This window comes from Somniosus microcephalus, chromosome 10, assembly GCF_052327205.1.
Source record: "Somniosus microcephalus isolate GS21.2 chromosome 10, FLI_Smic_1.0, whole genome shotgun sequence".
NCBI classification, from domain to species: domain Eukaryota; kingdom Metazoa; phylum Chordata; class Chondrichthyes; order Squaliformes; family Somniosidae; genus Somniosus; species Somniosus microcephalus.
The window spans coordinates 149,639,684-149,663,657 of NC_140996.1; the positions used below are offsets into that span (position 1 = coordinate 149,639,684).

Genomic DNA, 23,974 nt, shown 5'->3' on the forward strand with positions numbered 1-23,974 from the left:
ATTGGATCAGCTACTGAGAAGTCTGTGCTTCGTTTATATATATCTAATAATAATGGGGTCACACATCCTGGGAACTCTGACTTCTTAATCAAACCAACTCATTAGCTGGTGAAGCGGTGAGCATAGCAACTGGGATCTCCAGCTCAGACCAAAAACTTTGGAGAATTGGAATGCATTGCCTGTAAGGGTGGTGGAAGCAGATTCAATAGTAACTTTCAAAAGTGAATTGGATATATATTTTAAAAGGAAACATTTTCAGGGCTATGAGGAAAGAGCAGGTGAGTGAGGCTAATTGGATAGCTCTTTCAAAGAGCTGGCACAGGCACAATGGGCCGAATGACCTCCTGTGCAGTATGATTCTAGGATTGGAAAATAGGTGGTTCAGTGGTAGAAACAGGTCCCGCTGACCATTACTAGCTCCAAATTGTGTTGTATTGCCATTATGCTCCAAACACAACCCTACAAAGATGGATTTTCAGGGTCTCATTCTTTATTTCCAACCATGATCATACCATAAAATAATCATGACCAACGGTATTTATTTCAAATGATACAATTAACCTACAGTTCAAAATAGTGCAACTGAATAAAGATGACAGCCCAGAAATTGTGGTCCTGCTCCTGAACTGCTGGAAGAGCAGCGTGGCAGGATTTCTGCCCACCCATTGGCCCTCATATTGACCCTATCCCAAATTCCCAGAATGGGGTCACTTGAGTATTAGGGGCAGGCATTTGCACCATTGACGGGATTTTTGGCACCAGTTTTCATTCTACAGGCACCAGTTTTCATTCCCTGCTGCTCTCTAGACGTGTTCCGATATCCAAATCGCAATCGATCTCTCTTGCAGCATTTAGATGTTAAAACACTGGGACCAAAAACAGCAGGACAGTGATCCTGGCACTTAAGCCAGGATGCCATCCGCTGAGAATCTCTGCTGCTGCTCTTGGCCAGACGGAAACTCTGGGGCAAGGCCCCGCCCGAATTTGTCTCCCCTCTGGAAGGACCTGGGGTTTTCAGTCCCAATGCGTATTGTTAGTCCATTTGAGATAGGGAATCTATGACTATTTTTGTGATCATTTTGATTATTAGAACAGGAAAGAAATTAGTTAAAAGCAAATGACTATTTTACTGGCTACACAAAAACAGTCATTTACATTATTGAGCTTCTTTATTTTTTGTTTATTAGGTGAAAAGAGAGAAATTGAATGCAAAGCTGTTGTTGGCTACAAAATGAATGACTTCTGCATACTATATTGGAATTATAAAGACAGTTTTTTTAATATCAGTGGAAATGATGCAGTCTATGAAATTCCTAATAGGTAAGAGATGTATTGATATAAATTATATTCTGTGCATTGTTATCATATGCTTAATTGTTTGCACGAGAAAAATCATTGAAAGTGATATTCTCAATCCTCCAGAGTTCAATAATTGACTCCCTTAATTGTGCAGTATATTGTTTAATTTCACCCCTCGGTTATTTTGTGAGAAATCATGCTGCAGGGTGACAATCACTAGATGCAAATAGTCAACAATCATTTTTGTATTAATTTAAGAAAACCCATAGAGAAAAGTGGATTTTATTCTTGTTCTTATTAATGCAAAAGCCCATCAAGCCTGCTCCATCCAGAGTAAACATGTAATTATTCTGCCATGGTCTTCCCTCCCACAACTTCACTTGCTATAAATAGCTGAAAATAGGGCATTTCCTGTTACACACATGTTTACAGTTACCATCGCTTTTATCCACATTTATCCAATTAAGATTAATCTGCCCAGTCTCAGCCCATCTACACAATAGGAGCGATTTTCTATTTACTGTATCACCACGCTCTGTCTTCTGTTGCTAAGCCATCTATATTATTTGTTAAGAATTCCATGAGCCTTAAGATTCTTTGTGTCACATGAAAAACTTTGTCAAACACTTTATGAAAACTCAATTAAACTCAGTTTGATTATAATACCACTGTTGGATTGTAAGTGATGCGGACAATAATTTTGGTTTCAGTGATTTTGGTGATGTGTTTCTGCGGATCTCTCTGTGTAATAGAAAGTTGATTGTCCTTTGTATTCAACTCTCCAATCATGGTCAATATGACATACTAGTTATCACGCATATTCTTTGAGAAGGAGTGGGCAGGGAGTTGCAAGCCTTAGACTTTTAACTATTGTTGTCAATGATAGTTGTCTTCTACCATTCCACCACTGTGCTATTTGCTGAAATAAAAATTATTTGTTTAATTGACGCCTTTCAGTATTTTAAATCATAAAATGTTTATGCTTCTGTGCCTTTTAGGATTGTTACTGAAGACAACAGAACATCTATGATAAATCTGCTTGTGTTCAACAGAATCAAAGCAGAGCATCTGAATCAAATTTTTAATTGTGCTTTAGATTGCCCAGAGACTAATGCAATCGGTACCATCATTCTTCTGGAAAAAGGTATTCCATCCTCCCACTATAGTAATAGGATAGTAAATCCAAGCTGGAACAATTGTAACACTATTTCATGCCTTTTTATTCACTCTTCTGACCAGTGTAATACTAACCATATAAGTCAGAAAGTGCCACGGTCAAGTGTATATAAGGTTAGCTGGCCTCAGCTGGAGCAACATTTACAGTGATGCAATGGTGCTCAGTGCTGTTGCTGGGAAGGGAAGAATCAGTCAGGGTTTTCACTTCTAATTACTACCCAGTGGCCGCTGCGTGTCTATGGATGTTAGTGAGGATAAAATTGAATTCTCTGTGATGCACCCCAAGTTTGATTAGCCTGCCTTTGCTCACTGTTTAGATTAACACAAGCACCTGATCCTGTGCACCAGAACTATAGGTACACAACTAGTGTAAAGGGAGCATGGGCTTTGGAAAATAGGCCCTGTGTCAATTTCAATATGTGCTGCAATTCCCCGCTTTTCTATTTTTAGAAAGAAAGAAAGACTTGCATTTATTTAGTGCCTTTCACAACCACCGGACGTCTCAAAGCACTTTATAGCTAATGAAGTACTTTTTGGAGGTGGTCACTGTTGTAATGTAGAAAATGTGGCAGCCAATTTGCGCACAGCAAGCTCCCACAAACAGCAACGTGATAATGACCAGATAATCTGTATTTAGTGATGTTGAATGAGGGATAAATATTGGCCAGGACACTGGGGATAACTCCCCCGCTCTTCCTCAAAATAGTGCCATGTGATCTTTTACATCCACTTGAGACAGCAGACGGGGACTCAGTTTAACGTCTCATCCGAAAGACAGCACCTCCGACAGTGCAGTATTCTGTCAGCACTGATGTCAGCCTAGATTTTTGTGCTCAAGTCTTTGGAGTGGGACTTGAAGCCTCAACCTGCTGACTTGGAGGCGAGAGTGTTACCCACTTTTTTTAATATATTATTTATTGAACATTAAAAACCATTTACAACATAGTGAACATTCCATTGTATCATACAAATCCATTCCACCGCTCTGCACAGCCATTCCTCCACCACATATTAACATCTAGCCTGAAGTTTAATTTGTCTCCCATAACATATACTAATCTATTGTACTTTAAAAATTGATCAATAATCATGGCTCCGAATAAGGAAAGTGTGCCTGATAATCCCATCATTTAATTTCCGGCCCTTCCCTCCTCTCACGCTCCTTCTCAACTTTTCGGGCAGCTGTTGCTTTCTCCTGCAGCCTCCGGCTCTTTTTCACCTCCCGTTTGAACCTTCCCTGCAGTTTCAGCCTCTTCCTTACATTAGGTTTGGGCAGAGGAGCTGCCCCTTCTCCCTCCTTCTGCCCCTCACTAACCTTTCCCTTTCCACACGATGCCACCTCACCCCCCACTTCCATGTCTCTGTCCTCCTCTGACTCCTCACTCTCGAGCTCTTCTGTAACCCTCCCATCCCTGCTCCCCATCAGATACATAGGGCTGGATTTTCCAAGCCCTGAGGAGGCGGGCATGGAGGCGGGACAGCCGGTAAATTCAGAGAAAGTGGGGACCGATGACAAACCCGCCCCCATCCCGCCTCCGTTCCCTTTAGCCAGGAGGCGGGAAGATGTGCAGCTTCGGGTCCCGTCTCCTGGAGGCGGAAAAGGCATTTAATCCTTTTAATTGCCTGTTAACAGGTAGTTAACAGGCAGAAAAAAGGATTAGTGCCATTTCACTTTCACTGGTGAAGGCTTCCCAACCTCAGAGAACCCCGTCAGGTTGGAGGAGACGTGAAGGAAGTCTGCAGCGGTCGGAGGCACCTGGAAGTAAGATGTAGAGGTGAGTGATGGGTGCAAGTGTGGAGTGGTAAGTATGCAAGGTGAGTGATAAGTTTTAAAAAGTGTTCACTTACCTTGTTTTCTTCCTACAGCCTTCAGCCGTGATGGATCAGGAGAGCCGGCATCCTCCTTGTCAATTTCACAGACTGGCTATTGGCACCTCCGATCCAACAGCCATGTGAAATTTACAAATTTGAAAGGTTTGATGAGTCCTGAACACAAGGCCCCATCAAACTAAAGAGAATGTCAGTGTTTGACAGACTCACAGAGCTGTCAAACACTGACAGTTCTTCTTTCAGCAAGCCTTGACAGATAGCACGTCTGACTTTGACATGCTCTGTCAGTGACTTCCTCCCTAATTGGCCTGATGAGCCCACAGGGTGGGCTTAACAAGGTCAATCAGGGGAAAATCCCTCTGGTTGATCAGGCGAGGATGGAGGCGGGACATTGACATGACAAGCAGCAGTCCCGCCTCCAACTCGCCTCCATTCACAAAATCCAGCCCATTATCTCCCTTAGAGAATCTTCCTGCTATCACGGTTTCTCCAACAGTGCCACTCCCTTCGGCCTCATTTCCACTGCTGACCCCTGCTCCCCGTTTCTTCTCTCTCTGGGACAATGGCGCATCTGCACCTATCTTGCTCCCTTCTGGCATCTTTGTCTCCCTGCTCCTGTCCTGCTGCCCCTTTAAGGCTCCCGCCCCTTGCACACTTTCCTTGTCTTGCCCCCTCCTGCTCCCTCAGATATCGGACTCCCCGTCTTTCTTTGGAGTATTTACACTTACCCTGCACCCCGATCCCGCCTCCTCTCCCCCTGCGGGCACCAGATTCTTTAGGGTGAGCCTATGGCTCGACTCTGCTCTCGACCTATGCTGCCCGCTGCTGTCTTTGCCCTTTTCCACCATACTTTGTGTGTTTTCTACCATCTCCATCCTGTTCTCTGCTCCGCAATTTTCTGCCTCTTTTCTTCTTCCATTCACCTGCTGTGTCCTCTGCCTGCTTCCAATGTCTCGAATTTCATGCGATACAGCAATTACTTCACCCCCTCTGGGAACTGCACCTTTACTAATGGGTTCCATCTGCTACCCGCATTCCTGGATAGTATCTTCTCTTTATTGCTGCGCAAATTTTAATGTCCCACGACTCCAACTTTTTTATTAGCACACCATGCTCAATATAAGCTGGCAGGTTTAAGAATGAGACCACCACTTCTTCAGAATATAGCAGAGATACCTCCAAGAACTTATTTCCAACCTTGAAACTCAGTAAAAGTCTTTCCACCTCCTCTCGGCCACTGACCATCACCTCGAACCCAACATTCGGCTTTGGTCAGCAAGCAAAGCAGCTTCCCTCGCCGCAGTCCTCATGAACCACCTGGATAATATCCCAAGCTCGTATCTCCTTATCCTCACACTGAACCACCACCGTGTTTTCTTTTCCAAACCTCCTGGGGTCCCGGCCCAAATCTTTGGGCTTTTTTTCTCCCTTCCCCCAACATTTTCTCCCCTGATTAAATTTGTTGTGTATGTACCTTTAAGGGAATAACTGGTCTTAGACTGCAGTACCGGCAGTGACCACCCCTGTATAAAAGGCCCTAGCAGGCTTCTGTAGTTTCAGTTTCAAGCTGCCTCTTGTTCAGTAAAGTACCTGTTAAACTGTTCTCCTGAAGTCCGTGTATTATTGAGGCGCGGACTTTACAGTGGCGACGAGTAAGTTCGAACTCACCTGCAGTGTGGCATCATCTCACGGGGATCACGCCTGAAAGGAAGGTCCTGGAAGGTCGTAGTCTGAGCAACGGGCGTCGACCGAGGGCAACCGCCCAAAGAATCCATTGGTGTTTGGAGAATTGCGGGAGAGACTGTGGTTCCAGCGAATCGTGCTGGTAGCAGGTAGCACGCTGACCCTTCCAGACTGCGGTGGGCTCAAGCTCGATCGAGCGGCTCTACAAATCAGGCCGCGCAGCGTTGCCAGGAAAAGAAAACAAGAGCGAGAAGGTGGAGCGCACAGGGCGCGGTCGGTGCTCGAGAACAGGACAGCGGAGAGAAACTAAACGGGGGGGAAGGAAAGCGAGACGCGCCGAAGCTGCGGGTCGCCGCCATTACCCTGTAGAACGCTAGGAGCAGCGTGGCAGTAAGGGGAAGAAGCAAAAGCGCGGGAGGCACCATTCTATCCCATTGGGGAAGAAGCAAAAGCGCGGGAGGCGCCATTTTATTCCATTGGGGAAGAAGCAAAAGCGCGGGAGGCGCCATTTTAAATCGCCCAAGATGCCGAAAAGTGGCAGTATCACTGCTTTCGACAACGAGGTAGAAGACTGGACCACGTATGTGGAAAGAATTGAAGTGTACTGCAAGGCAAATGAGGTGGCTGACGGAAAGAGGGCGTCGGTATTATTAAATCTGATGGGTGCGAGTACGTACGGCCTATTGCGGAATTTAATTACCCCAGCTAAACCAATGGAGAAAAGTTTTGAGGAGATTGTTCATATCTTACAGGAACATCTAAGCCCTACACCACTGCTGATAGCAGAAAGATTCAAGTTCCATAAAAGAAACCAGCACAAAGATGAGAGCAATGCTGACTATCTTACGGAACTACGCAAGTTATCGAAGCACTGCCAGTTCGGAGCAGGACTGGCAGACACCTTACGGGATAAGTTTGTCTGCGGGCTCCAGAGTGAAGGAACCCAGAAACGACTACTTTCAAAAAAGGACCTGACGCTAGAACAGGCTTTCAGCGTGGCAGTATCCTACGAAGCAGCAGCACGGGGAGCTGCGGAAATACAACAGAAACCACAAGAATACAGCACTAACGAAATGGCGTATGGAGCCGAAAAGTGCTATCGCTGCGGCAGAACAACCCATGAGCAGAAGGACTGCTGGTTTAAAGACAAAATATGCAGGCAATGCGGGAAAATGGGACATATAGCAAGAGTCTGCAGGTCGGGAAAGAAGATCAACACGACAAGAACTACTAAGGAACAGTACAGGAAAGTAAAGAAACTGACAGATAGTAGTTCAGAAGATCAGGAGAGTGATAAGGACTCCGGGAGCAGGCGACTAAGTTGTTTAAAGTTACACAGCGTGATCACAAAAGAAGATCACCGAACCATTTGGGTCACCCTCATGATAGCAGGGTCCCCAGTGAAGATGGAATTGGACACAGGATCAGCCCTAACTGTCATGAATCGACGAGACTATGAGCGGCTATTCTCACACATACCCTTAAAGGACACGTCCATTGTATTGAAGACATACACGGGGCAAAAGTTCTACCCCAGAGGAAAAATAAGGGTGCCAGTTGAATATAACGGAAAGGAAACACAGAAACTATACATGTATATACTACGAGATGGAGGACCACCATTATTGGGACGTGAATGGATCCGAAGACTACAATTGGATTGGCATTCCATTCTGGCACTAACTGTGACTGACAAAAAAGATGATGATGTCGCACCTGGACGTCTGTCACAAATTCTATCTGACGTGGAAGAGGTGTTCCAACAAGGACTTGGGACTCTAAAAGGAGTAAAGGCAGCCATAAAGCTTGAGGATAATGCAACCCAAAATTTTTCAAGGCCAGACCGTACGCGATACGTCTAGCTGTGGAAGCTGAACTGGAGAGTCTGGAGCGTTCGGGGGTGCTGTCTAAGGTTGGACTGGAGCGAGTGGGCCACACCCATCGTTCCTGTAATGAAGAAAGCATTGAGCAGCACGCCTGGGGAGCCAAGGAAGGTTCGCATCTGTGGGGACTTCAAGGTGACTGTGAACCCAGTCCTGCACACAGTACAATATCCGCTTCCGCGGATAGAAGATATTTTCGCCTCGCTATCTGGAGGGAAACGTTTTACAAAGATTGACCTGGCTCAAGCGTATCTACAAGTGGAGGTGGAAGAAGCATCTAGGAAATACCTCACGATAAACACTCACAAAGGCCTTTACCAGTACAATCGACTGGTATTTGGGGTAGCATCGGCCCCGGCTATGTGGCAGAGGGCAATGGAACAAGTCCTGCAAGGGATCCCGGGGACCCAGTGTTATTTGGACGACATCCTGGTTACGGGCGAAAATGACAATGAACACCTTGCCAACCTGGAACAGGTGCTCACGAGATTGCAGGAATATGGGCTACGAGCCAACCGTCCCAAATGCGAGTTCTTCAGGAGACAAATCTCGTATTGTGGCCACATGATTGATGAGGAGGGGTTGCATAAGTCGCCGGACAAGATTGAGGCTGTAGTCAAGGCTCCAGCACCAGAAAATGTGTCGCAACTGAGGTCGTTCCTCGGGTTGGTGAACTACTACCATAAGTTCTTGCCGAATTTATCTACAATTCTGCACCCACTGAACGCCCTCCTTCAAACTGGTGTAACATGGAAATGGAGTGATGAGTCTAAGCGTGCCTTTCAGGAATGTAAATGCCAAATCACTTCAAAAGAAGTATTGGCCCACTACAACCCAACACTACCGATTCAGTTGGCATGTGATGCGTCACCTTACGGCATTGGAGCGGTGCTGTCACACAAATTCCGTGACGGTTCAGAGAGGCCAATAGCCTTTGCATTGCGCTCGCTAACCTCAGTCGAGCGTAACTACGCCCAGATTGACAGGGAGGCCCTCAGCCTGGTGTGGGGGGTGAAGAAGTTCAATCACTATCTGCACGGGCAGAAATTCACCCTACTGACTGATCATCAACCCCTGGTCTCAATTTTTAACCCAAAGAAGGGCGTTCCAGTGATGACAGCGCAACGGCTGCAAAGATGGTCACTTTTTCTAGGGGCACATCAGTATGACATAGAGTACAAAGGTACGAAACAACATGGAAACGCTGATGGGCTGTCGCGCCTACCATTGCCTATGGCGGAAGAAACACCTGCAGTGGACCCTGTGGAGATATTCCATGCGACCTTAGTCGAATGTTTGCCTGTTACAAACGCAAGTATTGAGAAGGAAACCCGAAATGACCTGACACTCTCTCGGGTCTATGATTTGACGGTGAAGGGATGGCCAGCATATGGCGACTCACTGTTGCCAGCATTCTCGCCAAGGAGGGAATAGCTGTCAGTGTGCCGGGGAACCTTGATGTGTGGATCCCGAGTGGTAATTCCACCCAAGTTGAGAGATAGAGTACTCAATGAGCTTCACGAGGGTCATCTGGGAGGGGTAAAAATGAAGAGCCTAGCCAGGGCGTTTGTGTGGTGGCCGGGAATCGATAAAGAAATTGAGAATATGACCAAGAGATGCACAGGATGCCAGAAGGTCCAAAACGCTCCACCACAGGCCCCGCTACATCCATGGGAGTGGCCCTCATCTCCATGGCAATGGGTACACATTGATTTTGCTGGTCCATTTATGGACTCAATGTTTCTAATTGCTGTGGACGCCCATTCGAAATGGCCAGAGGTCATTAAAATGTCCTCCACCACCACAGAGAAAACTATTGCAGTCCTAAGAACCATCTTCACCAGGAATGGGTTGCCAGAACAGATCTGTTCCGACAATGGCCCACAGTTTGTGTCTGAGGATTTCCGGAGGTTCCTGAAGAATAATGGGGTGAAACATTACACATCTGCCCCATATCATCCAGCCACAAATGGATTGGCTGAGAGGTTTGTTCAGACCTTTAAAAAGGCCATAAAGGCAATGTATAATGATGACATACCACTGCAACACAAGGTGGATAACTTCCTGTTTGCTTACCGGAATGCGACACATGCAGTAACCAACCAAACTCCAGCCGTACTGTTTTTTAACCGGAGACTAAGATGTCGCTTGGATTTGCTCAAATCAAACATAAGACGAGATGTTGAGGATAAGCAGTTCCAGCACATAAATGAGAAGCCAACCAGGAGCTTCAAGATAGGGCAACCAGTATTGGCCCACGACTACCGAACAGAAAAATGGCAGCCAGGCACGATATGCACACAGCAGGGACCACTAATGTACACAGTGGACGTTGGAGAGAGCATCGTGAGACGCCATGCTGACCAGATTCTAGAGTCACAGGAACAAGCCAAACCTGTACCACAAGCATGTGCACCTGGTAATGAGCCCGAAGTACAGATTGCGTCTACCTCAGAAGCAGGGGTATTGGAAGCTGACGAACCAACCAATGACAATGAGCCACAATTGACTCCACCGCCAGAACAGGATACTCGAGAAAGGCGCTATCCAGTCCGGATCAGGAAGCCTCCTCAAAGACTGAACTTATAAATGACTATTTCAGTTGATGTATATATTACTGAGAAAATTGTAATTGTAATTGTAATTAGTTATTATTTAGTTGTTAAATGAATGTTATGTACTGTTTATCTAAAAGGGGAGGAATTGTTGTGTATGTACCTTTAAGGCAATAACTGGTCTTAGACTGCAGTACCGGCAGTGACCACCCCTGTATAAAAGGCCCTAGCAGGCTTCTGTAGTTTCAGTTTCAAGCTGCCTCTTGTTCAGTAAAGTACCTGTTAAACTATTCTCCCGAAGTCCGTGTATTATTGAGGCACGGACTTTACAAAATTCATCCTGGGAACATTGTCCTCTGAGGGGCCCGGCACTCCAAAAAGAGCCTAAAACTAAAAAAACAACCAAACCCACCACCAACTTTTTACAAACTCATTCCAACTCCCTACAGTAATCAAGCACCCAGTAGCACCTGCTCACTCCTAGCCCCTCCCACCTAGAGAGTGCGCCCCACTGAGCCACAGCTGAGAGTTAAAGTGCATGTGCCAATTTCCTGCTTGAGCTAAATTAATGTAAAATATTTAAATGAACAAGCACAATTCAGATAAGTTAACATTTCAGGTATGCACCATTTGTCAGAACTGGAAGGTATTGCAGATGAATAGTATTTAATAAGGAACAGAACCAGAGGAAGAGGGAGGGCAAAACGCACACAAATTCACACCGGAAAATATATACTATAAATACCTGTAGAGTGCTTAAGTGGAAAACAGGAGATTGTTAATTGGCAAAAGTGATAAAGACATGAGATAATAGGAGGCAAAATGAAAGAAATAAAAGTCATATACGAGACATTTCTGCCATTTAACCATCTCCTGTTTTCCACATTAACACTTTAAAGGTCATTCGACTTCTCTTCCTCGCTCTGTACTTGTGTGTTTCTCCCTTTCCCCTTCCACTTGTTCTGTTCCTTTTTAAATGCTGTTTATCTGTAACATTTTCCAGTTCTGATGAAAGATTCATACCTGAAACTTTCATTTGTCTGTTTTTCCCACAGATGCAGTCCTACCTGCTGAGTGTTTCCAGCACTTTGTTTTTGTTTCAGCTTTCCAGCATCTACAGTGTTTTGCATTTGGTGCAGAAGTATTTGTGTTGGGTTTGGATCAGCGCAGTCAGATATAATGGCATTTACTGTAAAAACATTTGGGGGAGGGGGAGGGGGGATCCTTTGCAAGCATGATCTTCACTAGCCCTGCTGTAAATTGACAATTGGTATCAATTTAGAATTTGTCCATGATTATATTTATGATGTATTCATTTCTGCTCACTTCATTTAAATACATAAAATAAGTAACTAATACAATGTACTCACAACCAACATTGTTGATGCCTGACCAATTGCATTACACAAGTGATATTTGCTCAGTACCAGCACCAATACCGCATAATCGCAGAAACCATAGTGTTCTGGGGACTATTTGGATAATACAGGTTGCAATGTCAGATTGATATTCTGGAGTTTTGTTAACAACTGCAAATGTTATTTAATATATTTTTTCATAGGCAAGAGTGATACTGGACGAATAGCCCTGCTGCTAACCATGACCATGGCTGTTTTCATCATTGTAGCAGTTGTGTATGTCAGATTCAAGATTTACTTTGTCCTTTGCTTCAGGGACTTCACTTCCCAGGATGAAACTTTGCAAGGTAAGATTATGAAAATAAAATCTACATACACATTGTATTTTGATTAATATCAAAGCAGATCATCTATAGCAGACAGATGACAGGGATGGGACCATTTGTATCAGACAAGGATTGGATAGAATGGATCACCTGTGCGAGACAGGAATGTGAAATAGGCAAATGAAGTGTTCGCAACCATCTTCAGCCAGAAGTGCTGAGTGGATGATCCATCTTGGCCTCCTCCTGAGATCCCCACCATCACAGATGCCAATCTTCAGCCAATTCTATTAATTCCATGTGATAACAAGAAACGGCTGAATGCACTGGGTACAGCAAAGGCATTGGGCCATGACAATATCCCAGTTGTAGTGCTGAAGACTTGTGCTCCAGAACTAGCCGCACCTTTAGCCAAGTTGTTCCAGTTCAGCGACAGCACTGGCATCTACCCGATAAAGTGCAAAATTGCCCATGTATGCCCTGTCCATAAAAAGCAGGACAAATCCAAACCGGTCAATTACCACCCCCATCAGCCTAATCTCAATCATCAACAAAGTGATGGAAGGTGTCATCGACAGTGCTATCAAGTGGCACTTATTCACCAATAACCTGCTCACCGATGCTCAGTTTGGGTTCCGGCAGGACCACTCGGCTCCCGACCTCATTACCGCCTTGGTCCAAACATGGACAATAGAGCTGAATTCCAGAGGTGAGGTGAGAGTGACTGCCCTTGACATTAAGGCAGCATTTGACCGAGCATGACACCAAGGAGCCCAAGTAAAACTGAAGTCAATGAAAATTGGGGGAAAATGCTCCAATGGCTGGAGTCATACCTAGCACAAAAGAAGATGGTTGTGGTGGTTGGAGGCCAATCATCTCAGCACCAGGAGATCGCTGCAGGAGTTCCTCAGGGCAGTGGCTTAAGCCCAACCATTTTCAGCTGCTTCATCAATGACCTTCCCTCCATCATATGGTCAGAAGTGGGGATGTTCACTGATGATTGCACAGTGTTCAGTTGTATTCGCAATTCCTCAGATAATGAAGTAGTCTGTTCCAGCATGCAGTAAGACCTGGACAATATCAAGACTTGGGCTGATAAGTGGCAAGTAACATTCTAGCCACACAAGTGCCAGGCAATGACCATCTCCAACAAGAGAGAGTCTAACCACCTCCCTTGACATTCAATGGCATTACCATTGTTGAATTCCCCACCATCAACATCCTGGGGGTCACCATTGACAAGAAACTTAACTGAACCAGCCACATAAATACTGTGGCTGCAAGAGTAGGTCAGAGGCTGGGTATTCTGTGGCAAGTGATTCACCTCCTGACTCCCCAAAGCCTTTCCACCACCTACAAGGCACATCAGGAGTGTGATGGAATACTCTCCACTTGCCTGGATGAGTGCAGCTCCAGCAACACTCAAGAAGCTCGACACCATCCAAGACAAAGCGGTTTGCTTGATTGGCACCCCATCTACCACCTTAAACATTTACTTCCTCCACCACTGGTGCACCATGGCTACAGTGTGTACCATCTACAAGACGTACTGCAGCAACTCGCCAAGGTTTTTCGACAGCACCTCCCAAACCCACCAGCTCTACCACCTAGAAGGACAAGATCAGCAGGCGCATGGGAACACCACCACCTCCAAATTCTCCTCCAAGTCACACACCATCCTGACTTGGAAATACATCGCATTCCTTCATCGTTGCTGGTTCAAATTCCTGGAACTCCCTCCCTAACAGCAAAGGGAGTACCATAACCACATGGACTACAGCGGTTCAAGAAGGTGGCTCACCACCACCTTCTCAAGGGCAATTAGGGATGGGCAATAAATGCTAGCCTTGCCAGCAACGCCCACATCCCGTGAATGAATTAAAAAGACTATAAAACCCTGTTATGAATTTTAAGTATACAGTTAATCAACGTTCCTGTAATTCTATTTGGCGCCGCACATCCCCTTTAAGGAGTTGCGCGGGCTCATTCAAAATACCATGCATGCACGGTTTTAGCATTGAAAAGCTGGCAAGCTGGCTGCGCGGGTTCCCTGGAGCACTGCATGGTCTTGCAGCTTAAAGGGAACATTGCAGCAAATAATTTGACAGTCGCCAGCAACATTAATTATGTAACACAGAAACACAGTCCTCATACACCCTAAAAATGATTTCCGAAGCTGCAAAACCCCCAAAGTGACATTAACAGTTGTATAAATAATAATAATAATATAGTAAATGAGGCGTTCGAGGTATTTAAAGAAAGAGATGATTTTGAACAGCCCCTGTGTTCTCGCCAAGGTACCACCAATCATGTCATGAATAGATGAAATGAATAATTTGTTTCAACAATTAAAAAAAGTTCACCCTGATAACAGGGAGGAAAACTGGCGTGAGACCCGATCCATTCTAGGGGGGAGGCCTGATTAGCATCGGGCAGGCTGGCTTTGAGCAGACATCGAGCATCCAGGGAAGCCCGCCAGCCTGTGGGCCACAGGAAGGTGAGTGAGAAGGATGGTCCCCGCTCACTAGAGTGAGAGGGCGGGGGCGGACGAGCAGAGCGGCACATGCCCAGGTTGGTTTTGTGGAGTCTGGAGAAGCACTCATGCTCCTCCTGGCCCCACAAAGATGAAGATGAACTTACCTTTGGGATCCCCATTGGCTGGGCAGCGAGCTGGTACTGGTTGGAGCGTGCATGGTGCACACCCCACCCAGTTCAGACCAAGAATGGCAGCCGAGGTCCTATGTATGTCAGAGGACCCGGATTAACATTATAAATTGGCCTTCCACATGACTCGGTGCAATGCCAGCTGCCCAGCAGTCGGCCTGGGGGAGCATTGCCACAGCCACAGCGATGGGGAAAGTGGGTAGGTCATTGCCCACTGTTTTCAAGGTGCTACAGCTCTGTTTGCGTTGGGGGGGACACCTGAAAAATTAGCCCTGCAGCTTTTTACAGCTCACACACTCTCGTGACTGGAATTTTCCATCCAGTGCTACACATACATGCATAAAAAAGAAACCATTAAGTTTTATCTTATTGTTCAATGCCTGAACTATACTGATTAATGCTGTGTCTTGGATTTAATTTTCAGATGGTAAGGAATATGACGCATATGTGTTGCTCCTCAAGAGTGATGACACTCTCCTCAGTCCTAAGGAAGAAACATTTGCTTTGAAACTGTTGCCTGCAATTCTAGAACAAAAATTTGGTTATCGGCTGTGCATTTTTGAACGTGATGTTCTTCCAGGAGGAGGTAAGATGGACTCATTCTCTTCTATTTAATCATGGTATTTAATGACTATATTTATATAATGAAATATATTGTTAATGGTTCTTTCTCCTCAGGTACTGTACCCCTCTCCCTCAAATCTGCTGTCATCACCCCGCTCCTCAAAAAACAACCCTTGACCCCTCCGCCCTTGCAAACTACCACCCCATCTCCAACCTCCCTTTCCTTTCCAAAGTCCTTGAACGTGTTGTCGTCTCCCAAACCTGTGCCCATCTTTCCCGCAATTCCATGTTTGAATTCCTCCAATCAGGTTTCCGCCCTTGCTACAATACCGAAACAGCTCTCATTAAAGTCACAAATTACATTCTTTGTGACTGTGACAAAGATAAACTATCCCTCCTCGTCCTTCTTGACTTGTCTGCAGCCTTTGACACGGTTGATCACTCGATACTACTTCAATGCCTCTCCACCGTCGTCCAGCTGGGTGAGACTGCACTCACCTGATTCCATTCTTATCTATCTAATTGTAGCCAGAGAATCACCTGCAACAGCTTCTCTTCCCGCTCCCGCATCATTACCTCTGGTGTCCCCCAAGGATCTATCCTTGGCATCCTCCTATTTCTCATCTACATGTTGCCCCTTGGCGACATCATCCGAAAACACAGCGTCAGTTTCCACATGTATGCTGACGACACCCAGCTCTACCTCACTACCACTTCTCTCAACCCCTCCATGGTCTCTAAATTGTCTGACTGCTTGTCCGACATCCATTTCAGGATGAGCAGAAATTTTCTCAAATTAAATAATGGGAAGACTGAAACCATTGTTTTCAGTCCCCACCACAAACTCTGTTCCCTAGCCATTGACTCCATCCCTCTCCCTAACATCTGTCTGAAGCTGAATCAAATCCCTCCATGGCCTCGCCCCTCCCTATCTCTGTAATCTCCTTCGGCCCCACAACCCCCGAGATATCTGTGCTCCTCTAATTCTGGCCTCTTGAGCATCCCTGATTATAATCGCTCAACCATTGGTGGCCGTGCCTTCTGTTGCCTAGGCCCTAAGCTCTGGAATTCCCTGCCTAAGCCTCTCCGTCTCGCTACCTCTCTTTCCTCCTTTAAGACACTCCTTAAAACCTAACTCTTTGACCAAGCTTTTGTTCATCTGCTCTAATTTCTCCTTATGTGTCTCGGTGTCAATTTTTTTTAAACACTGTTTTACTACGTTAAAGGCGCTATATAAATACAAGTTGTTGTTGTTCTCTTTTCAAGGGAAAAGAGACCCAGGCTGTTCAACCTTTCCTGATAAGTATAACGTCACAGCTCTGGTACCAGCCTTGTAAATCTTTTTTGCACCCTCTTCAGTGCCTCTATATCCATTTTATAATATGGTGACCAGAACTGTACATAGTACTCCAAATGTGGTCTAACCAATGTTCGATGCAAGTTTAGCAGAATGTTTCTACTTTTCAATTCTATCATTTTAGAAATAAACCCTAGTGCTTAGTTTGCATTTTTATGGCCTTATTAACCTGCATTTCTACTTTTAGTGATTTGTGTATTTGTACTCCCAGATCCCTTTGCACCTATATCCCATTTAGATTCTCGGTTTCCAAGTAATATATGACTTCCTTATTTTTACCAAAATGTAATACCTCACACTTATCTATGTTGAAATTCAATTGCCAATTATATGCCCATTCTGCACGTTTATTAATGTCTTCTTGTAATTTGTTGCAGCCCTCCTCAGTGTTGACTATCTTCTCCCAATTTGGTGTCATCTGCAAAGTTAGAAATTGTGTTTTTGATTCCAAAATATAAATTGTTAATATAAATCGTAAAGAAGAGTATTCCCAGCACTGAACCTTGTGGAAGCCCACTTCCTACCTTCTGCCACTCTGAATAGCTACCCTTTGCCCCTACTCTCTGCTTTCTATCTTGCAACCAGCTAGCTATCCATTCTGCCACTTGTCCCCTGACTCCGCATGCTCTGACCTTATTCATTAGTCTATTATGTGGGACTTTATTGAAGGCCTTTTGAAAATCTAGATATATTACATCTGCTACATTACTCTTGTCTACTCTCTCTGCTACCTCTTCAAAGAATTCAATGAGGTTGGTCAAGCAAGACTTTCCCTTTTGAAATCCATGCTGTCTATTCATTATAATATTTTTGGTTTCTGGGTATTTTTTTTCTATTTTCTCCATTAGTAGGGATTCTATAATCTTTCCCACCACTGATGTTAAGCTGACTGGTCTATAGTTCCCTGGACATTTTCTATCTCCCTTCTTAAATATAGGTATTACGTTAGCTATCCGCCAGTCCTCTGGCACTACACCTTTTTCCGATATGTGTAATAGTGCCTCTGCTATCTCTTCCCTAGATTCCTTTAAAATGCACGGATCCAATCCATTGAACCAAGGGCTTGACCATCAACATCTACTGGGCCTCACTCTCCTTTGACAAAACAGCCCACCACTCTAGAACCATTCCAAAGTGCAACTACCAGCTGTCTCCTTAAACCTCTTTTCTCTTCCACTTCCTACCTCACCTCTAACAATGAATGTGAAGAGCTCATGGATTCCTTTGTCTCTGATGCTTCCCCACCTGCTCCTTGCCCACTAAGCCAAACCTTTCCCAATCCCCTCCTACTTTAGCCCTGAAACACTGTCTGTCTTTCTGTCTGTCTGTCTCTAATTTCTCCCCCATCTCTTGCCACTCACCAAGCTGAACTCATCCATGATCCCATTCCCTTTAAATTCATGCCCACCCAACTTTGATTTCTGGGCACCATTCTAACTGTTAGTGTAAATAGTTCCCTCTCCTTAGGCATTGTCCCCATCTCTTTCAAAACTGCCAGTATCACCCACTGCCAAAAAAAAAGTTTCAACTCCTTAACCATCCCATCTCCAAGCTCCATTTCCTCTCCAGAGTCCTGGAACATGCTATTGATCCCAGGTCCATGCCCATCTCTCTCGCAACACCCTGTTTGAATTTCTCCAATTAGGCTTCTGTCCCTCTTTCAGCACTAATATACTCCTAAGCAAAGTCATGAATGACATTCTTTGTGACGGACTGTAGTACAGTATGCCTCCTTATCCTTCTTGACTTTTCTGCAGCCTTCAACATGGTTAACCACACCATCCTCCTCCAACACCTCTCTTTCATTATCCAGCTCCATGGGTCTACCCTTGCTTTGTTTAACATTGTTTATCTGATTGTAACCAGAACATGTCTAGCAATGGCTTCTCCTACCACCTCTGAACTGTCATTTCAGGAGTCCCCCAAGGATTCATCTCTGCCTGTTCCTCATCTATATGCTGCCCCTTGCAACATCAACCACACTCATGGGGTCAGCTTCCATATGAATGCTGATGACACATAGCTCTACCTCTCCACCACTTCTCTCAACCCCTCCACTGCCTCCGTGCTATCAGACTGCTTGTCTAACATCCAGTCCTGGATGGCCCTTAATTAATTTCCTCCAGTTAAACATTGGGAAAACTGAATCCATCATCTTTGGCTCCTGCCACAAACTCCATGGGGGTGATTTTGCCAGCCCTGGGGAGGTGGGTTTGGAGGCGGGACAGCTGGGAAAATGGCAGAATTGGGGGCGGGTGCTCAACCCGCCCCCAACCTGCCTCCATGCCATCTTGCCAGGAGGCGGGTAGCCGTCCCGCGCTGGGTCCCATCTCCTTGGAGGCAGGAAGGGATTAAAACCAATTAACTGCCTGTTAACAGGTAGTTAACAGGCAGAAAATAGGATTATTCCCTTTTTGCCCACACAAGTGCAGGCTTCCCAAAGGCTCTGAAGCCCGCCAGGTCACCGAGGCGAGTAGTGGGTCTGCGGGGGTCGGAGGGGTGCAAGAGTGCGCTGTGACGGTGAGTGATGGGTGCAAGTGTGGAGCAGTGAGTATCTGAGGTAAGTGCAAAGTGTACTTACCTTTGTTACTTCCTGCAGGCTTCAGTCGGTGGGTATGCGGAGAGTCTCGTACCTCTGTGGTAGAGATGACAGATGGCCGTTGCATTCTCCAATGTGACAACCATCTCATTTCTGCAAAAGAAAGAGGTTTGATGAGGTCTTGAATTCAAACTACAGAAAATGTCACTGTTTGACAGCTTCACAGAGCTGTCAAACGATGACAATTCATCTGTCAAAAATTTTTGAATGATGAAACGTCATACGTTGACATTCCCTGCAACCGGCTTTCCCTTAATTGGCTGGCTAAACCCCTGGAAAATAGCGTGGGTTGGCCAGAAGTTGATGGAGGCGGGACTGAAACCCGACAAGTGGGAGTCCCGCCTCCAAAAGCTCCCCATTGGCAAAATCACCCTCCATATCCTCGCCACCAATTCAGCCACCAGTCTGAGAAAATAGCCCCACCGTGACTATTTACTCAGACTGAACTAAACTGTTCATAACTTTGACATCCTGTTTAGATGGTTTGGTTGATATGAAGAATATCAACAGTAAATATAATAGAGTGAACGTTTGAGGATAAAACACTAACTTACACATTTTGACAATGTGAATTGTCCAGCTGAGAAATAACATAAAATGAAGCAATAAAAATACCCTGAGCACAAAGAAAACTGGTTGCGTAAAACAGCTCAAATTTGTGTTTGTTCATAATTGTGCACGTAATCCATTTATTGAAATTATTTGATCATCTAAAAATGATTTTTTGTTTTTCAGCTTCTGCAAATGACATACCTTCCTACATTAACAAATGTAGAAGATTAATTATAATAGTATGTGCTAAATGCATGGCAGATGACAGTTCTATGTATGAACTGATGACAGGTCTTCATCAAGTTTTGGTTGAGAGGTTAATAAAACCGATACTTATTGAATATAATTCAATAAGAGACATTACATTTTTGCCACAGTCACTTCAGCTTATTTTGAGATCAAACAGGACATTGAAGTGGAGAAGTGCGTCTCTATCACAAAATTCATACTTTTGGAAGAAGATGAGATATCTTATGCCAGCAAAGCATATTAAAGCATCTGTATATTCCTAAAATGGAAGAACCATTTAATCATTCTTTGACAGAAGAGGCTGATGACCCAGAGATCATATAATTACAGACAGTAGTTCATGCAAACCTCATTGTGTTTATGACCATAGAAAGTACATTTTCAATGTCAGTAGCAAACTTTAAGATTCTGAAAAGTACGCTGAAAGGAATCACAGAAATGACTGACTAATACGAGAATTAACCCACGTACAACTGTGAAGAAATAAACATTTATGGTACAAGAAGAGGTCATTTGACCCATCCCTGCCTTTCCCACAGATTTATCTACAATTTAAAATATCATGACCTCTACTCAGTTAATTTGATCTTTTGAGGAAATGAACCAACCTGAGGTGATGAACCAACCTGAGGTAAACTTTCCAAAAGGAACATCAAACTTGCATTTTCTGAACCCTTATCATGATTCTCAGAAAAGTCCCAAAGCACTTCACGTGGAATCAATAACATTGTGCAGTTATTGTTAATTCTTGGGTGAACATAACACCATTTTGCACACAGCACGGTCCCACAAACAGCAATGGGACGAATGACCAGTTAATCTGTTTTTTGTGGTAGTTGAAGGAGGAATGTTGGCCATAACATCAGAAGAACGTCTTGATCGTCATCAAATAGTGCTATAGGATCTTTAACATCCACCTGAACCAATGGAACAGACAAATATGTGTAGATATGTGTAATCATTAATTCCATTCTTAATCAACTATTTGTCCAGCACCTCATGTAGAGTTATTTGATTTGACATTAACTCTTTCTGATGGAAGTAAAATGACTCCAGTTTTCTTATTTATATACTTTATATATGATCTGATCAGATTTTGTCTAAAACATTCATGCACCAAAGAGGGGAAATATTCTTACTGGACTAATAAAATATTCCTATGCCATTTAAGCATTATTGTGACCCTTCAAGATACAATTTGAACTTACTACAGTTTTTAATAGTGATGCAAATTTTAATAAGGGGCTTTGTTGAAAATGTGTGATGTGACTTTAATGTAAATGTTAGCTGGGTTAACAGAAGAAAAGAAAACCCCTACCACAAGAAGTGATTCATAAGATAAAACTTCACTTTTTATATCACCTCTGATCTTTCAGTAGTTATCAGTTAAATTTCCAACTTGAAGATTTCAAGCTTCAATTGCTGTTTTCACTGATATTCATAATGAGTTACCTTTATTTAGCCAACTTTCAGCTGGGCCCCTCGGTAGCACACAAACTGTTAGCTGGTTTTAATAACAGCTAGAAAATTTCAAGACCCAACCATTCCTGCAGGGAAAAGGTGTCAATGGGAGGCAGCAATACACCTATCTCAATTTTATTTACACAGCTAACATGATTTCCTTTTTTCCCAATTGTAATAGAGTAAAAATACCATCATATACGTAATTTTCAATTTGAAGTTGCATTTATTTTACATAATTTGCACTATTCAAATCTGACCCGAAATCTATAGGTATCACTAAAACTAATCACTGGATAATCCTGCTCTAGTGGGTCAGCATGTGTTGGATATTCCTGTGATTCCATAATTACACTGTCAACAAAGTTGATGTTTGGCCTCTGTGAAATCCCTTATTACTGATATAAAGTTGTTTTGTCTTTGGGAGGCATTCAAATGGAGGGTCTATAAAAATTTGCTTGTAGTTCAACTGGTCCAGGCCACTTTTACCAATCATGCATCAACTCACTTGGAATATTGGGCTTCAGAGATTAGCCACATTCTGACTGAGCTAGGCTAGCAGGACCCCCAGGGGTAAGGAAGCCCTGATTCTGGCTCCACCTCCCCCTCCTCCTGGTGACATTTGCCTTGTAAGGGTTTGGCAGATGTTCTGCCCCTTACAAGGCATGTCAGGAATGGCAACCATTCCGCAAAGTTTCCTTTTTAACTTAAATCGGCCCTTTTTCTTTAATTCTTTTACTTTTTATGTTTATAAAATTCTATACTACTTCCCCTTATCTTACCTACCAGTCTTTCTTTATAGCACCCTCCTTAACTTTTCTAATTTTTTTTGCTTCCCTGCTATATTTTCTATGCTCCACTTGATTTTCTTTTGTATTAGTAGCCCCAGGTTTGCCACTTTTAAAAGTCTCTGTTTAATTTCTATTTTTTCTAATCATCCAAAGAACTTTGGGGGAAAAATTCAGTATCGCCCCTTTGGGGCGCCATTATCGGCCGTGCGCAAAGTTTAGCGTCTGGCGCTAATTATCGCCTCCGACAGCAAACTTGACTTTTATCACCCCTGGATGTGATTAGAGCACTAACTCAGGCACTTCACACCTGCCTTAAGGCGCAAAGGCCGAGGAGCGAGGTGCTACCTCAGAGCGCTGGCGAAGCAAGGAAGGGCAAATCAAAATGAACCTGCAAAGTGCTGCTCAGTACCCAAAACTCCTTCACACAGCGATGAATCTCTCCAGAAGTCTCTCTCTCTTTCTCTCAGAATGCGTGGTGCAAAAATGTCACCAACAAAAAAAGGCAGGAAGCGGTCGCCTTTAAATAGCGCTCCCCCAGTCCCTTTCTGACTGCAAAACGCTCCCCTCAACCTGTCATTGCTAGCGGCAGGTGGTAAGGCAGGGGGCGCCACTCAATATCCAGTCCGGGGCGCTACCGGGGCATTGCGCACTCGACTGACATAACGATCTGCCGGTGCAGGAGATCGTGGCAGTAGTGTTTAGCGCCGACGCAAAATGTCTAGTTAATTTCGCGAGCGGCGCAAACATCGCCGTGCACAGGCGCTAGTTGCTTTGTGCCCCATTAGCGCCCTCTTAAGGCGCTAACGGGAGTTGCAAGCAACTGAATTTTTCCCCCTTGATCTTTTAGTGCACCCCCTTCTGGGAATATGTCTAGTCTGTACCCTAGGCATCTTCTGTTTGAATGTTTTATATTGTTTGGCCACTGCTTTATCTGCCAAAAATGGGCCAAATAGCTTCTCTCTGTGCTGGAATTTCTGTAATTATATTCTTTAAGTACAAAACCTACAATTTTATCCCTTTGTGCAGGACATGACGAATGATGCAAGTTATTGACCAAATTTTCCAGTCTCTTTTCTAGTATTGATTGTTTTTTTTTAATTAGTAGCTTGTGATAATTGGATGCTGTGCTGAAGAATATATGAGGGATTTGAGCATGCATCCTGAATTTTCCTATGAATAAAAAGCAATTCTTTGTGAACCCAGCAAAGAATACTTAGCAAAGGAGTTAGCTAACTCAGTTGGTGCACCTTGAGGCTTAATTACAATTCTGCATATATATATATATTGCTTTTGGTTAAGAAACATATTTAAAGGAATATTTTGTACTGTTCTTTATTTTTAATAGAAACTTACTAAACGTATCATCAATGTATCTGTACTTTTGTCCATTATTATAATAGCTACAAGTACTAGTTCAGACCAATAATTTATCAATTCTTGCCATTAATGAGATTTGCTGGTAAGATTTTTCTGAAATTCCAGAAATAAAAAATATCTTTGTGTAATACCTGAACATGACTAAATAAACTCTGATGTTTGTCTGCCTGCTAGATAAATATATCCGACGGGTCTCTGGTTTGTTTATTTTCCTGGGTGGAAAAAATCCGTTGGATAGATTTTATGAATTTAG

The 23,974-nt window shown here is 44.1% G+C and overlaps 1 pseudogene; it reads left to right on the plus strand.

Annotated features, from left to right (window-relative positions):
- Positions 1–23,904, plus strand: part of LOC147111755 (interleukin-18 receptor 1-like) — a 34,926-nt pseudogene extending 11,022 nt beyond the window's left edge.
- The last annotated feature ends 70 nt before the right edge of the window (positions 23,905–23,974 follow it).